This window comes from Bos indicus x Bos taurus, chromosome 15 (genome assembly GCF_003369695.1).
Source record: "Bos indicus x Bos taurus breed Angus x Brahman F1 hybrid chromosome 15, Bos_hybrid_MaternalHap_v2.0, whole genome shotgun sequence".
Classification (NCBI taxonomy): domain Eukaryota; kingdom Metazoa; phylum Chordata; class Mammalia; order Artiodactyla; family Bovidae; genus Bos; species Bos indicus x Bos taurus.
In genome coordinates, this window is record NC_040090.1 from 43210454 (window position 1) to 43226599 (window position 16146).

At 43.8% G+C, this 16146-nt stretch overlaps 1 protein-coding gene across 1 annotated transcript in view; it reads right to left on the bottom strand.

The window, feature by feature from the left end:
* GALNT18 (polypeptide N-acetylgalactosaminyltransferase 18) overlaps positions 1-16146 on the bottom strand; it is a 353171-nt gene that overhangs the window by 335415 nt on the left and 1610 nt on the right. The window lies entirely within an intron of this gene.

A 16146-nucleotide genomic window follows, 5' to 3' on the forward strand; every position in this document is an offset into this window, starting at 1 on the left:
TGCATAATTTCTGTACTTCTAAAGTAATTACAAACCAAAAAATACATATGCTGTTTGCTGAAATAAAAAAAAAAAAGAAAACAAGCAACTAGCTGTTGTTGAAAAACATTCACAATTGTATAGTTTTAGGTACATAAAAGAAATATTTTAATTGTTTTGTTAAGGCAATTCTTATCCCCTACTCTTAAGTGATCAAAAAAAATTCCCACTAATCAAGAAATGGTTTATTGTCCAGGAAGTTTCATAATGATTTACTTCAATTCTCTCTAGTAAAAAAGCAAAACCATCCCTCTGTTTTCTGTCACTAGTAAGGGATCTCTTTCAAAAAGGACTTTAAATAGATAAGTACTTTTTTAAAAAAAATGTAGAATGCACCTTCTCAATATGAAACTACATCTATCTTTGAGTTGTAAAGAATGTATATTAAAATTAGATCATGCAACAAAATGCACATTTTGTAGAGAAGAAAGAAAGAAAAGATTAAATTGAATCTTCCTGACAATTGTCTTAAATCATACCTTCCTGCCTGCAATTGAAATTATAAGTCACGTTGCTTTGTGTTAAATCAAATTCCCCCCAGCAGGAAGACAGGCTGTTGCAGCTCCAATTCTGTTGGGAGGTGGGTTGAGATGGAAGAAAACACTTCTCTCCTCCAGGAGGCTCTTCCACTACCAGGGATTTGAGGAAAAGAGATTCTGGACCAGGTAACAGGATACCTTGCATAACTCTCCCACCAGGTTTCTACAAACAGTGCATTCCTAACATTGTCCCCGGACCACTGTGATGCCAAGTGGGCTTTATTTTACAAAACAAATATTTCTCTACAAATGAGGGTAGGTCCCAGGCCTGCGGGCTTAAAGATTACCAGGCAACAGTCAAATCAAACTGAAACACTCCAGGTGTCCAAATGTCACAGTGTGAGGCTGGGCTCCCCTCTAACCTCACTTCTGAACCATCTCAGTTCAGTTCAGTTAGTCGCTCAGTTGTGTCCGACTCTTTGCGACCCCATGAATTGCAGCACTCCAGGCCTCCCTGTCCATCACCAACTCCTGGAGTCCACCCAAACCCATGTCCATTGAGTCAGTGATGCCATCCAACCATCTCATCCTCTGTCGTCCCCTTCTCCTCCTGCCCTCAATCTTTCCCAGCATCAGGGTCTTTTCAAATGAGTCAGCTCTTTGCATCAGGTGGCCAAAGTATTGGAGTTTCAGCTTCAGCATCAGTCCTTCCAATGAACACCCAGGACTGATCTCCTTTAGGATGGACTGGTTGGATCTCCTTGCAGTCCAAGGGACTCTCAAGAGTCTTCTCCAACACCACAGTTCAAAAGCTGAACCATCCCAGGCTGGCCTTAACTGGGGAAGTCCTAACACACTCATCCTGTCAGCTGCACTGTAACAGGGATCAAGGTTGATAGTCTGGGTGTTACAACCAGAAAATGTATCCCTGACCGTATTTTCTATGCCAGCTCCAAGAGGAAAAGGTGGTGGGAACGAAAGGAAGAGGGAAAATGGAAGACTGAAGGAAAGAACGTGCTCCCCACCACATGCCCACCAAGTGATAGGCAGGGTGGGGTGCTGTCCAGTCCTGCATTTAATCAGCACCTCAATTAATTTCAACTCTTAATCAGCACAACAATCCTACAGGGTTTAAGGAGCAGTCATCCTCATTTCCATAGCTGGGGAAACTGAGGCACAGGGAAGTGAAGAGCCTTGCCCAAGGTCACCCAGTCTGTAAAGGGCCACGCTGATTCCAGCCACTGTCTGCCTGCACATACTTTGCCACAATTCACAAGACTCCGGTTTCCCTCTTCCAGGTAACTGTTGGTTTTACTTAATGCCTGAACTTGCCCTCTCCTAAACTTCTCTATTCCACTCCTCTAAATCCTCCTCATTCTCCAAAGGTGTGTCATTAAATCCCAGCTCCTCCCCATTCTGCTCTACCAGCACACTCTTCGAGAATTCAGTATTAACCCTGACTACCTTTGTTAGTTTGCAAAAGATCATCACCTGTTTCTTGGGTTGTCTTCCTAGCCTGACGATGAGATTTTCAAAGCAAAGGACTGTGTCCTACATATTTTATCATTTTCTGACATGCCTGGCACAGAGTCAAGCCCATAAGGCGTGTTCAGAAGCAGCCACAGAAAAGCCTGGATTGGTGCCTTTAAAAGCTGGGCTCCTCTGCGACCCCTTCCCAGGGCTCCCCCTTTCTCCCAGGACATTTCTTCCACAGTGTCCTCCAAGGCCAGTACAACCTGCTCCCCGACTGGCCCTCTCTGACCTCAGCCCCTACCCCTTTCTCCCACAGTCGCTCTGCCCTGGCCACACTGTTCTCAAATCCACAGACACCAGGTCCACTCCTACCTCGGACTTTGCACACCTGTTGTTTCCTCCACCTGGAACTGTTACCCCAGACAGACCTCACACCTAATTTTCTTCAAGCTTCTCTTTATCAGAAGGCACCTGACTATCTCACTTCATTGCAAACCCTTCATACGTCTGTCTTCATCCCACTGACATACCTCCACCACTTACTAGGTGCTTAATAAAAGCTATTTGGATGAAGAAAGGAAAGAATCTGAGCACGTGACCAACAGAAGGTAGGAGTACCTCCCAGGTCACTGTCAAACTCTGAGTCATAGGAGAGGGGAACAGGAACTTGGAAGTAGTTTCTTCCAACCATCCCAAGCCTCCACCCCAAGCCTTAGTGCTAGATCTGGGGCCCCTCTCCAACACCTGCCCACAGAACTAGGGCCCACATTCTATACACCTGAGCCCAGATATGTTGCTTTCTTGATTAAATGGGAATTATGGACAAACCTGGACATGTCTGCAGTTTCCTCTGTATGCAACGCTCCACTTCACGGCCCCCAACTTGACGCCATCCCCTGATCCTGGAAGACACTTCAGTGAAGCTTTGCTCTGAATGAGCAGAGGAGATGGTTTTGTTCACACTTAAGTCATGAAGTCAAGTAGGCCTTAGGAAGCATCACTACAAACAAAGCTAGTGGAAGTGATGGAATTCCAGTTGAGCTATTTCAAACTCTGAAAGATGATGCTGTGAAAGTGCTGCACTCAATATGTCAGCAAATTTGGAAAACTCAGCAGTGGCCACAGGACTGCAAAAGGTCAGTTTTCATTCCAATCCCAAAGAAAGGCAACGCCAAAGAATGCTCAAACTACCACACAATTGCACTCATCTCACACGCTAGTAAAGTAATGCTCAAAATTCTCCAAGCCAGGCTTCAGCAATACGTGAACCACGAACTTCCAGATGTTCAAGCTGGTTTTAGAAAAGGCAGAGGAACCAGAGATCAAATTGCCAACAACCGCTGGATCATGGAAAAAGCAAGAGAGTTCCAGAAAAACATCTATTTCTGCTTTATTGACTATGCCAAAGCCTTTGACTGTGTGGATCACAATAAACTGTGGAAAATTCTGAAAGAGATGGGAATACCAGACCACCTGACCAGCCTCTTGAGAAACCTGTATGCAGGTCAGGAAGCAACAATGAGAACTGGACTTGGATCAACAGACTGGTTCCAAATAGGAAAAGGAGTACGTCAAGGCTGTATATTGTCACCCTGCTGATTTAACTTATATGCAGAGTACATCATGAGAAATGCTGGGCTGAAGGAAGTACAAGCTGGAATCAAGATTGCTGGGAGAAATTGTCAATAACCTCAGATATGCAGATGACACCACCCTTATGGCAGAAAGTGAAGAAGAACTAAAGAGTCTCTTGATGAAAGTGAAAGAGGAGAGTGAAAAAGTTGGCTTAAAGCTCAACATTCAGAAAACTATGATCATGGAATCCGGTCCCATCACTTCATGGGAAATAGATGGGGAAACAGTGGAAACAGTGGCTGATTTTATTTTTCTGGGCTCCAAAATCACTGCAGATGGTGACTGCAGCCATGAAATTAAAAGACACTCCTTGGAAGGAAAGTTATGACCAACCTAGACAGCATATTGAAAAGCAGAGACATTACTTTGCCAACAAAGGTCCATCTAGTCAAGGCTATGGTTTTTCCAGTGGTCATGTATGGATGTGAGAGTTGGACTTTAAATAAAGCTGAGCGCCAAAGAATTGATGCTTTTGAACTGTGGTGTTGGAGAAGACTCTTGAGAGTCCCTTGGACTGCAAGGAGATCCAACCAGTCCATCCTAAAGGAGATCAGTCCTGGGTGTTCATTGGAAGGACTGATGCTGAAGCTGAAACTCCAATACTTTGGCCACCTGATGCAAAGAGCTGACTCATTTGAAAAGACCCTGATGCTGGGAAAGATTGAGGGCAGGAGGAGAAGGGGACGACAGAGGATGAGATGGTTGGATGGCATCACTGACTCACTGAACATGGGTTTGGGTGGACTTCAGGAGCTGGTTATGAACAGGGAGGCCTGGAGTGCTGTGGTTCATGGGGTCGCAAAGAGTCGGACATGACTGAGCGACTGAACTGAACTGAAGTCTTCTCCTAGAAACAGAGATACTGCTGGGTGTGAAGAGCCAGGCCTTCAGTCTCTTAGCCTTCCACAGCACTCCAGCCTGACAACCCCTGGCACAGGCCACCTCCTGTACCTCCAGGGAAGGGCACTAAGAAAACAGTCGCTTGGTGACCTACCTCAGGGTCATGCTCCTCTCATGAATCCTTCTAGTATCACCTGCAACCTTCCTACTGAGAGAAAGGGGTGATCCTATTTTCTCTTGCTTAGCATCACTGGAGCAGAAAAACAAGAGGGTGCCTAGCTCCATACTAAGGAGCTGGAGAGAGGTAACTTACTAACTGCATCGCCTTAGACAAGTTAACTACAGTCACTGAGACTGGATTTCCTCATCTGTAAAATGGGGGTAACAACATAATCCCACAGGGTTACTTACAAAGTTAAAATGAGTTTTCACATGTAAAGCGTTTAGCATATAACAGGTGCTCAACAGATATTGATTCTCTTCCTCGTCCAGTTTCTTCTCTAGACAAGTTCAGAGCTATTTCTACAACCCCTCCTCTCCTTTGTTCTTCTATTTTAATTTTTGAATCATTGATAAAATTTTCTTCCATTATTTTCCTTTGGATTCTCCTTCTAATATAAATCCTCATGCATGCATGCTAAGTTGCTTCAGTAGTGTCCTACTTTTCGCAACCCTATGGACTGTAGCCTACCAGTCTCTTCTGTCCATGGGGATTCTCCAGGCAAGAATACTGGAGTGGGTTGCCATGCCTCCTCCAGGGATCTTCCCAACCCAGGGATCAAACCTGCGTCTCCTATGGTTCCTGCATTGTAGGTGGGTTGTTTTGGTTTTGGTTTTTGCCACTGAGCCACTGGGGAGGGCCCTCAGGTTCTAATAAAATTTTTTAAAAGTCTGGCCCAATTATAGTCTTGGAGAGTATACGTCATAATTCTTGCCTGTTATACTTTCCTCCCATATACTCTTTTTAAAAAGCAAAGTAAATCAGAGGATCAGTTTATTATTAAAGTGAGATTTAGAAATGTTAAAAGACTGCTTCTCCAACTGTGAGGCACGTCTACAGCCTTACCAACACCCCTCCCATTACTTGGTGGCTCCTTCTCTCCCTTCAGAAAAATATGATGATGATTAATTACAAAAAGCCTGTCCCACTCATCAAGATCCTTTGAGGCAGGAACCACATAAACACCAAAGATCATAACTGCAATAAAGAGAAACCAGAAAACCTCTCTGCTCTGGGACCCTACCCAGGCAGAGCTAAATAAATCTGAAACAGAAGATCAAAAAGGATCCTCCACATGGATAATAGAAAATGTCACCAGCATAAACAGGAAGAGAGATTAGTTCAATAAAGGAATAAAGTCACATCTGTGGGTCTCAAGTAAGATTTTTGCTTACTTTTAACTTCCCAGCATATAACTCACAAGGTTATTAATACGGACTCCTACTGTTTTGGGCAAATAAACAGCTGCTGATGTTTTGTGCCCAAACCACTTTATTAGAGCTTTCCTTTACAGCAATTGTTTTTTCCTTTCCAAATCCTGAGAGGCTCAGACAGCTGAAAAAAAAAAAAAAAACAGGGAGTATTAAGGCAGAATGAATAACAAAGAAGAGAGGAGGCAGCTTGTGGGGGCAGAGCAAATGGGGCAGGGGCTGCCAGACCCTCACCATCCCTTCTACCACTCTTGGACAAAGTCAACGTTCAAGATCAGAGAGCAGAAGACACAGACGTGGTGCAATCAGAAGAGCTATTTTTACCATGATGCTAGGAGTTACCATTGAAAAGAAAAAAAAAGAAAAGAATTTACCAGCTTGAGAAGCTGAGGATGACCAACTCTCCAGGTTTTCCCAAGTTTGAGGGTCCTCCGTGGACACAGGAATTTCAGTTTTAAAAAAGGGAAAGTCCTTGGGCTTCCCAGGCAATCCAGTGGTTAAGATTTCACACTTCCACTGCAGGCGGTGCAGGTTCGATCCCTGGTCAGGGAACTAAGATCCTGCATGCCATGCAGTGTGGCTGATAAATAAATAAACTTTTTAAAAAAGAGGGGAAGTCAAGCAGGGCTAGTTGGTCACCCCAGGAGCCACTTGGCTGCGCCAGTGCACAGGAAAGCATTATAGGAGTTTGAAAGTCACATGTGAAATCTGAATGAGGTCCAGCCTGCAGCCAGCACACGCCGCTTTTCCTATGAGGCCAAGTTCCTGGGGGGCTCACAGTGATTCCAGAGAAAGGGCTTTCTGGAGTCTCCCATGCTAGTACCCCGACTCCGAGGTTCCTTAATTATACGAGGATAAAGCAAGCCGCCTGCCTGGATCCCTTTTTCATCAGTCTCCTGCTAGACCTAAGGCCTCTAAGCTTACATTTGAAAACCATCTTTGATAAAATGATCTTCCAGTCCCTCCTCTGTGAGACTGTCATCTTCTGTTCTCTTCTGGAGAGAGCACAGATGCTGGAGACAGTTTCCCTTTCTGGCTCCACCACCTAGCAGCTCTGTGACCTTGGGCAAACTCTCTAAGTCTCTATGCCTCAATGTTCTCGCCTCTCAAACTCTCCCTCACCATGCAGTGACGCTAAAAGGCGATCATGCATGGACAGCACCAGCCCAGTCTCTGACCCATAGGAGTAGTTCTCGTCCTCTGTTCCCTTTGATATCATCCAGCTTCAATTCTTTATATGCCTGTTGCTCTTAAAATAAATCAAGGGTTTGGCTAAGATTATCATTTGGCATTTCTGTAACTTCAAATCTCTCCTTAACTTTCATTCTCATTTGGCATTTCTGTAGCTTCAAATCTCTCCCTAGCTTTCTAACTCTTAAATTCATTGTCCCAAGCAATCTTGTACTCTTAAGTCCTAATATACCACTAACATGACACTTATTAGCCCAAGTTTCAAATCTTGCCCTGGTCGCTGAACTGCCTTCCCTCTCCTGCAGGATCTCAGTGGCCTTTTTAACTCTAAGCCCCCATAGGACAGAGATGGATAAGCAAGTCAGACCACTGAAGCCAAATCAGGCACCAGAACTTAAGATGCAACATCCCTATGGGTCCAGTGGTTAAGAATCCACCTGCCAATTCAGGGGACACAGGTTTGATCCCTGGTCCAGAAAGATCCTCCGAGCAACTAAGACTGTGTACCACAAGAGGAGGTGGTGCACATCCTGATCCTACTGAGCCCACCTATCTAGAGCCCATGCTCCGCAACAAGAGAAGCCCCTGCTTGCTGCAACTAGAGAGATTCCATGTACAGCAACAAAGACCCAGAACATCCAAAAATAAATAAGTAAATAAAAATTTTACAAAATAATAATACAAAATTAAGTATAGATGCAGCACCTAACCATCTCAAATAGGTGCTCTACCCTGAATCTTAAACTCTGGACATGGGTGGAATGAACCCAATCATGCCGAAGAGCTGGCCTTAGCCTGCTCTTCAGGCATCATTTTCCATTGCTCTTATGTGTCCCGAGGAGATGAGTGCTAATGTCACTTCTCTGGATCTCTCCAAACACTGTTTATGTGAGCTCAGAGAGGACAGTGGTAACAAACGCAGCGGAACAAAGTGTGTCTGGCAGCCCCAGTACCATTTCAGCAATACCATCATAAAGGAAGTCTGTCACTCTCATTAGAGTTGGACATGAAGGCTTTCCACTGGCATCACGAAGGGCAGCTTCATCTCCCAAAAGCAAACCTTCACAAAACTAAAATTGAATGTTGGGCAGTGAAAGAGAACTACATCTCAGAAATACATACCTACTGACTGGGATGATCTGTCCTAGCAACATATTTTAATCTATAATTGTGTAGCCAGAAAAAACTACCAAAGCATTAGTGTTCACACTATCAGGAATCCTCTTGCTTAAAGCTCCAGTGGGCCGCATTCAGCTGGGTCCATAGAGTACAAAGACTCACACCGAAGATTCCAGAACAGCAGCTGTTTCCAGTCATTGTCACAACATATTGTAAATTGGAACTGTTTGCAGTAATGTGTTATTAACAATAATTTAAGTACCAAAGCATATGAATGATTAACTATGAATTGAAGCCATTTCAAGGTTATCACATTCTCTTGCATATTAATATGCTTTCTCGTGTGGGAGAGAAAGGGATGGAGTGAGAATGAATGCAACATGTTGGGACATGCGTGGTCCTGGCCCTGCCCTGGGGTGTGTGCTCTGCATGCGAAGGCATGTGTGTGAAGAGCGGGGAGCATGGAGAACGCCTGTGCTCAAGCGTTGCCCTGTGGAATGGCACTCACTCTGACCCTGAAGGCAAAGTGAAATTTGGTAAGTTAACAACTGTAGGCACAATGGAATTATCAAGTCTTTGCAAATTCAAGGCACTCCAGCCCTAGGGAGACCTTCAAGGTCAGCATAAAAGTGCAATCTACCATTTACAGAATCGAGACCATCAACCAGTGGACCTAAACCTCTCTGGCCCTTGCTCTCGACCAAAGTACCCATGCCACAGTGATGGACTGCCCTTCCAGCATCTCTCTCTCTCCCCAAATCCCACCTTGGTGCCTTCTGGCTACATTCATCACTCATACTCAGTTTGGTGTTTCCACAAAGGACCTTCTGTGTAATATCAGCTCAATCTGGGCTGCCCTCCAATATGCCTCTCACAAGGCACCCTATCTGTCCTAGTCTCCAGAATAGAACACAAGCAACGAAAAGTGGCAACAATCCTAAAGAGACTCCCAAGCTCTACATCAAAGCAGTAGCCCGTTCAACTTCCAAGTTAAGGGACATCAGAAATCCTGTAGGACACTAGTGAAGATGTTCCAGCAACCCTGCACTGGCTCTGGATCCCACAAACAGCTTTAAAAAAACACAGACCACCTAAATCCGAATAACTGAAGCTGACCTTCAAGGCCCTCACAAACCAGAAAAACAAACTGTGGCTCTCCAACATTTCATTCTGAATTCTCCTTGAGGCTCTACATCAACCTACTTATCAAGGGCAAATAACAATTTATGTCAAGTGAGTGGGAAAGAATGTGGAATTCATTTATTTTACAGCCTACACACTTCTGGATAAAAATGAAAATTCTTTGGCCATGGTAAAAAAAAGTCGTATTCTTTGGCAAGGTTTTTCTATTCCATGGAGATACGGTCCTGGGCTATTCATAAAGATAATTGGGCTCAACTTCTACATTCTGCTATTGGACTCTCTCAAAATATCAATCTCTGTTACTATTATAATTTCACATGCCACAGTTCATTCCGAAGGACAAATAAGTTTACTCTTTAAATGACACCCTTTCCTCAAGTAATCTTCAAGCATTTTGCAAACATCAAAATGATATCTTCTTTACAACCCTGCCAAGTCAGGGATGAGATGAGAAGGACATTAGCCAATTCTCAGTAACATCCAGAAGCTATAAGGGGACAAAAAAAAAAACCCTCCCAACAACTGGGCCTTGGATATTTTCGTATTTTTAGGAACCATATCTGTGTTTGTAGTCTTGGTGACCAACCTACTGTTACTGAATTGATTACTGTTACCGGTACATTAATATGCACATAATATGCCTAATAAAATTTTAGGAAACAAAAGCACTTAATAATCCATTTCTCCCATTGTTCAGATGATCTTGACTCAGTGAAGTAAGATAATGGATTTAGAAATTAGTCATATAATGTAATACATTATTAATCATGGTATTCAGAAGGGTAAATAGATGTTACAAGTATACCACCCAGGAATTCAATTTCATTTTAGATTTGTTTACTCTCTTAAATTCTTTACGCTATCATCATCCCTCAAAGAAATCTAAGTCTGATGTTTCCTTTTCTTCCAAAATAGTGATTTCCAACCCCTTTTTAAAAAGAAAGCAGAGTCCTTTAAAAAAAATGAAATATCTTACAGAAAACCAAATATAAGACAGATGAAAGAGAAACAGCATTGGTTGCATAGAGGGGAGAGAATGAGGAAAGGAGGGATCAAAGAGACCTCACTTGACCCTTCTATTTCTTAAGTCCCAGATCAAACCTTCTAGAAGCTTGGGGCTCCTGGGGACAGAGTTTGAGAATCACTGCCCTAAAGCATATGTGCAAAGCAAAAATTATGTGTATAAAATAGAATACAGGCATGATATAAATTTCATCAATTAATGATATATGGAAATAAAACACATACATAAAATACACAAATCGCAAACACTGATATCCCAAGAGAAAAACCAGCAAAGGACACCAATACAAAGTTAAAGCAAACACAGGGCTCGGGAGAAGATGCTAAGTTCTACAGTAATCAAGAAAGTACAAAGCAAAAGAATAGAACATTTGATGGTGGTTACATTTGCCCAGAAAAAGTTGAAGGGTAACACCCAAGGCTGGCCAGGCTCTGAGAAGCAGGTACAATATTATATTGCCATTGGCTGTATAGAAAGATTTTCCTTTTGAAAAACAATCTTTCATAAATATTGTTCATATTTTTTGAGTCAGTAATAATCCCATTTGTGGAAATGCATCATTAAAGTCATTCCAAAGAAGAACACAGTGAGGTAAAGATGTTTATTTCTGATTAGTTATAATAGAAAAGAAAATGTTCAATAATAGGCAAGGGGTTAAATCAATAACGGTATACTGATGGTGGAATATTATACAGTCACTAAAAATACAGTAAAAGTTCTCTTTAAGAAAGAAAGTGAAAGTGAGAGTCATTCAGTCCTGTCCGACTCTTTGCAACCCCATGGACTACACAGTCCATGGAATTCTCCAGGCCAGAATACTGGAGTGGGTAGCTGTTCCCTTCTCCAGGGGATCTTCCCAACCCAGGGACTGAACCCAAGTGTCCCACATTACAGGCGGATTCTTTACCAGCTGAGCCACCAGGGAAGCCCTCTCTTTAAGAACTCTCCAGTTAATTGCCTCTCCAGATTAAGCATGTTTTCATTCTCTCCATGAAAAACAAAACCAAACCAGGATGCGATTGTCCCTCTGTGTCAATTTCTCCCCCTCACCCCATTTACATTTCCAGCTAACAATGGCATTATAAGCCAACCAAGAGTACACTGGGTTTGTTTCCAAATGTGTTTAGAATCTTGGTACTTGTCATTGTAACGGCATAACTTAATTACATGTTATATAACCAATGGAAGATCATCGTTAAAAATTTAGAGTTATTTCTAAGAAAATTAATTTAAAGCTTTGGAAAGACTTTATAGAACTAATCACATAAATAGCAGTCAAATTACTCATGAACAAAGTCACTGCAAAAGACCAAATAAAAATGTGGGCCACTACACTGCTTCATAAGTACCTTCAAGTTCTCAGTGAATGCTAAAGAAAACAGAACTAGAAATCAGACTTTGTAAACTGCACTTTATGGGAGTGGCTTATTCCATGAAGAAGCTGTTTACAAAGTCAGATTTCTAGTTCTGTTTTCTTTAACAGATCCAAACCAAAGATAAAGCCTTGGCCTTCCATCAAAAAGCTGAGAAATGAATGCACAGTAAAACAAAATACTTAATGCATGTATGTGATATTTTGTTTTAGTTTCTTCTTTAATCAGGTTTTCAGTAAACTAGCTAACTCAAACCCAAACTGTGTTGAAGAAGAGGTATACTGCTGCTGCTGCCGCTGCTAAGTCGCTTCAGTCGTGTCTGACTCTGTGCGACCCCAGAGACGGCAGCCCACCAGGCTCCCCCGCCCCTGGGATTCTCCAGGCAAGAACACTGGAGTGGGCTGCCATTTCCTTCTCCAATGCATGAGAGTGAAGAGTGAAAATGAAGTCGCTCAGTCATGTCCAACTCTTCTCGATCCCATGGACTGCAGCCCACCAGGCTCCTCCGTCCATGGGATTTTCCAAGCAAGAGTACTGGAGTGGGGTGCCATTGCCTTCTCCGAAGAGGTATACTATCATCCTTCAAAAACGCGTTCACTGCAACAGGGACCAGGAGCGTCTGGATTCACCACTGTACCCAAAGTCACCACTCAGTGTGGCACCTGGCACATACCAGGCCTCCAATAAATAAGGACTAAATCAATAAGAGAAATCAACTCTGAATACTCGTTGGAAGGACTGATGCTGAAGTTGAAACTCCAGTATTTTGGTCATCTGATGCGAACAGCTGACTCATTGGAAAAGTCCCTGATGCTGGGAAAGATTGAGGGCAGAAAAAGAAGAGGGCATCACCCATGCAATGGACATGAACTTGGGCAAACTTGAGGAGATGGTGAGGGACAGAGAGGCCTGGCTTGCTGCAGTCCATGGGGTCGCAAAGAGTCAGACACCACTGGGCAACTGAACAACAACAACAAAATCAATAAACTATGTACCAAATATTGAAAAAGTGCTTCTAACAAAAAGCAAACTGAGAAAAGCAGAATATAAAATTACATGTAAACCACGACTACACCTGCATTTTTAAATATGGAGCCAGATGGACAAAGCTAGAAGGCAATGTCAAAATACAAAATAGTTGTGTTAGATTAGAATGAATTAGAGGAATTTTATACATTTTAAAATATTTTATTTAATGTTGGCTCACTCGTTTTTATATTCAAGAAAGATGCTAACCAAGAAAAAAGAAAGGCTGTATGGGTTTCTGCTCGACTTCCACAGTAAGACGTGAACCCACATGTCCATTTCCTAAGCTCTCCAACACTCCAGGGTCCTTCACACTCTGTACTTAACCCACTGCACCACCTCCAGCAATTCCATCTTTCTCCTCCAAGACCGGAGAAGGCAATGGCACCCTCCAAGACCAGACCTGTACGAACACTTGCTTTGTGTTTCCAACCCATCAGGATGCTATTTTTAAAATCCGGAGTTATCCACCCTCTCATTTACCATCTATCTGGTTAAAAAATAATGATCAAAACTGCAATTTACATTCCCAAGAGATTCCCAAACACCATCTAATTAAATCATTCAATCAGAAAACAAATTAAAATGAAATATCACTGCAACCCCCAAGAGGAAAATAAACTTTTCAGTCATGACTAGAACGTAGCTCCGGGGTGACGCTCCAAAGCCTCTTCTAATTGCAAGTCCTATGGAACATCCAGTAGAACATTTTGTGACATTTGCAGCTTCCAGGACAACTTTCCTTCCAAAGCAAAGAGGAGCCTGTGCAAGGCTCCAAAGCAAAACATAGTCATTTGAGAATGGAAATGCTTTACTAATGACTAACCAGTGCCCTTGCCACCGCACTGTGTGCTCATTCATTCATGTGCTCAGCCATCCAACACACACTCTCTGAAGAATGTGCCAGGAACTGTCCTGGGTGTTCCACAAACACTTCTTGTGTGAATGTAACCTCTGCCTTTTGGTGTGAAACAAAACCCAGAGCTTCCTGAGTTTAACTATGGAAGAGTCTCCAAGTGGAAAGGCTATGACTCCATCATCCCTCGGCCACCCTCTGAGGTCTCCAACTCCGACACCCACTCCCACCATCCAGGGACTCTAGGAGAGCCCTGCTGCCCCTGTGACTCGCTGGCCCTCTTAAGAGATAGCAAGGCAATGGCACCCCACTCCAGTACTCTTGCCTGGAATATCCCATGGATGGAGGAGCCTGGTGGGCTGCAGTCCATGAGGTCTCAAAGAGTCGGACACGACTGAGCAACTTCACTTTCACTTTTCAGTTTCACGCATTGGAGAAGGAAATGGCAACCCACTCCAGTGTTCTTGCCTGGAGAATCTCAGGGACGGGGGAGCCTGGTAGGCTGCCATCTATGGGGTCACACAGAGTCAGACATGACTGAAGCGACTTAGCAGTAGCAGCATGTGGTTAAGAACACAGGTCCTGAAGCAACATGAGCTTGGTTTAAATCTCTGTACCTTAGACAAATTATATAAGCTCTCCATACGTAAAACGGAGCTTACATACTTACCTCATAGAGGGAGGAGAATTAAATGTCAACATACATAAAGTACTTAAATAATGCCTGGCACACAGCTGGTGCTATATAATTTTTAGCTACTAACTATTATTATTATCCCTATTCCCCCTGAGCTTAGCAGAGTAAACTGGTTTGCTCAAAAGGCCCTCCCTACTAACTAGAGGAAACTCGGCAGTGGAATACATGTAAATGGCCCATATCATCAAGGACAAGCCTCTGATCTTTTCCTTTCCCACCCTCTGCCTTCAGAAAGTGGCATTTGGCCAGTCCCAAACACCATAGGCCCCTTACATAAGTAAGATAAATCCCTAGCCCACCCAGCACCTCTGTCCATGGACTTCTCCAGGCAAGAATACTGGACTGGGTAGCCATTCCCTTCTCCAAGGGATCTTCCTGACCCAGGGATTGAACCTGGGTCTCCTGCATTGCAGGCAGATTCTTTACCAGCTGGGCCGCCAGGCAAGCCAAATTTTACTTTAAATTCCCCCAACTACTTGCTGAAGGACGGCTCCAGCATCACTGGGGGTGCTGTCACTAGTTCTGGCAACACCATCATGGCACAACAGCCAAGCATCCTGTGCCTCCCCCTGCCTCATGGCCAGTCTTTGCTAAGTCACTGGCCCTTCCCCACCCGACTGTGCACTGTGGCTTCTACCTCTCCAGCTGAGAATCTGGCCTTTTCTGAATATCCACAGGACTCATAATACAGTCATTGCACATACACAAGAGAGCTGGATCACCATGCGTTTTAAGGATAATGCACCCTCTTTTTTTCTTCCCCTCTCAATTTTTTCAGGTATACATTTGAAAGTTTCAAACAAGGCATAGCTATAAGGTTTCCTGGGAGCAAAAACACAAAGGCTCCTTTCAGCTTCCACACCGCGCTCATTTGCATGTAGAGTCTTATAAATCACATGATACGGTCCACATTCAACATGACAGAGGTGCCCTCTGGGATGAGCCCATGACCCCAAGATCTCCTCACTGCTTCCCAATGTAGTATCTTGCTCACCTCCTCCCTGACCAGACTGGAAAGCACAAGAGGATCATTTTCCAGAAACATGAACACACACACACACACACACACACACACACAGAATCTGTGAATGAAAATCTCTTAAAATCTGTGGGCAAACTAGAAATGTCAAAGTAAGGTATGGTCTGCATCCCTCTGGGAACATTATGAATCACCCTGGGGCAAACACTGTACTTCTACTGCTGACTAATTGTCAATCTGGACCCACAGGAAGGAAAAGAACAAGTAAGAAACACAGCAACAGGCACATCAGAGAGATAAATTGGTCTGCTATGCAAGCCCAGTGGCAGGTACCAAGGAGAGTTGCGAAGCAGAGGCGTCAGAGCCATGAACTTGTTTTAAAGTCATCAGTCAGTCAGGAAGCACCATGGATATGTATACCTCTCCTGCACTCACCTGAACCTCCCCCCTGGGAAGGAACTTTTGTACATACCGGGAAGCAAACCAAATGTAGAGAGCAGCTGTCCCCACCATGGCAGGGGCAGCAGATGCAAGGCTGGATTCTGACAACCATGTGTAAACAAATGAGAGTGCTCCTGGGAGAGAAACAGTCAACCAGATACGTGCCAAAGTCTGCCTGGTTGACAGGTGAACTAGGCTCTGCTGGCGCTGTCCTGCCCTTAAAAAGCTGACAAGCCTGGTAGAAAACAGGGCGAACAGAAGCAAAGAAAAAAGAAATGTGAACGTGAGAGACGGGCATGTGTGTGCACACTCTGACCTGTGGTGCCCAGCCGGAGCTCTCTATCTGCTGCCTCTGACAGCTCATCGGACAGGGTCGCCTGGGGAGAGTGCTCGGTACCCC